Source organism: Sinocyclocheilus grahami, unplaced genomic scaffold (assembly GCF_001515645.1).
Source record: "Sinocyclocheilus grahami isolate Dianchi unplaced genomic scaffold, SAMN03320097.WGS_v1.1 scaffold686.1, whole genome shotgun sequence".
NCBI classification, from domain to species: Eukaryota; Metazoa; Chordata; class Actinopteri; order Cypriniformes; family Cyprinidae; genus Sinocyclocheilus; species Sinocyclocheilus grahami.
In genome coordinates, this window is record NW_015505865.1 from 208383 (window position 1) to 209531 (window position 1149).

General features: G+C 36.5%; 1 protein-coding gene across 2 annotated transcripts in view; it reads left to right on the forward strand.

Annotated features, from left to right (window-relative positions):
• The window catches only part of entpd4 (ectonucleoside triphosphate diphosphohydrolase 4), an 18331-nt gene that overhangs the window by 1657 nt on the left and 15525 nt on the right, over positions 1 to 1149 (forward strand). The window lies entirely within an intron of this gene.

The window sequence follows — 1149 nt, forward strand, 5'->3', positions numbered from 1 at the left end:
TGCATGATGGGATACACTAAGCCTCGAATAGTGCTCCGGAGCGGTGTTCGAGATAGTGTGGATTTAATGCGCTTTTACGGCATTTTTAAGACTTGGGACAGTCGCGCGCACGCGCTCTCAAGTGGCCAAGACCGCAAGTGGGGGTATTTGGACAAGGGGACTATTTCGAAGCGCTCGAAACACCACACGCTGGTGACGCCTGCTGGTCAAAACTGTGTAAATGCAACAAAACCGCTTTTACTAACCCAATGAAAACGCTTTCTTGAAAGTATAACATATTAAATGCAATCAAAATAATAAAATACCGTTACAAATGAAGTGTCTGTAGGCTATAATATGCATCTTTGAAATAATTATTATTGATTTCTAAAGGCTTGTTTTGTTTGTTTTATGGAGAGCTTGTCTAAACAGGCCAGTAAGAGATTATTAACTACTACTCATCCTTTTAATTACACAAATGTCTCATTAAAAATGTTGACAAATTGATCGAACTGATCCGAGATCGTATAACCATAGACGCCGATGCAGTGGTTCGCCGCTGCAGGGCGATCTCGGTGAACTCGCATGATTCACAGAGATCGCCCCCCTAAGGCGAACTATTGAAATTTCTGTGACGTAACGAAGCCTCATTTACTGAAATCACATGACTGGCATTTTGATACGCGCTCCGAACCACTGTTTCGAAGCAATTGATTCGCAAAGGTTTCGAAGCTTCATGAAGCAGTGTTTCAAAAGCGCCCATCACTATGTAATTAGTGATCGACCGATATTGATTTTTTTTTATTACCGATACCAATTATTTGCATGTTTATGTGCCCGATAACTGATATGCAGAACTGATATTTATTTACTGTTATAAAGTAAATAAATGACCGAGTGAAGTAAGAACATACTTCACTTTGGTTTTTCCTCTTTTCAGTCATCTTTTTTTTTTTTTTTAAGTGTTGAAAATTAGCAGTCTTTCATGTTAAAATTAATCTTCATACTACAACAATAAAAAAAACATTTTATTTATAAAAAGCATCAACAGCAACAACACTAATATTAACAATAAGAAAAATACATGTCTAATGTTTTCAAATGGAGAAAATAAAGGAATATCAACTTCATTATAACTACAGTTTTAGTAGGTTTATAAGCTGTTTAATA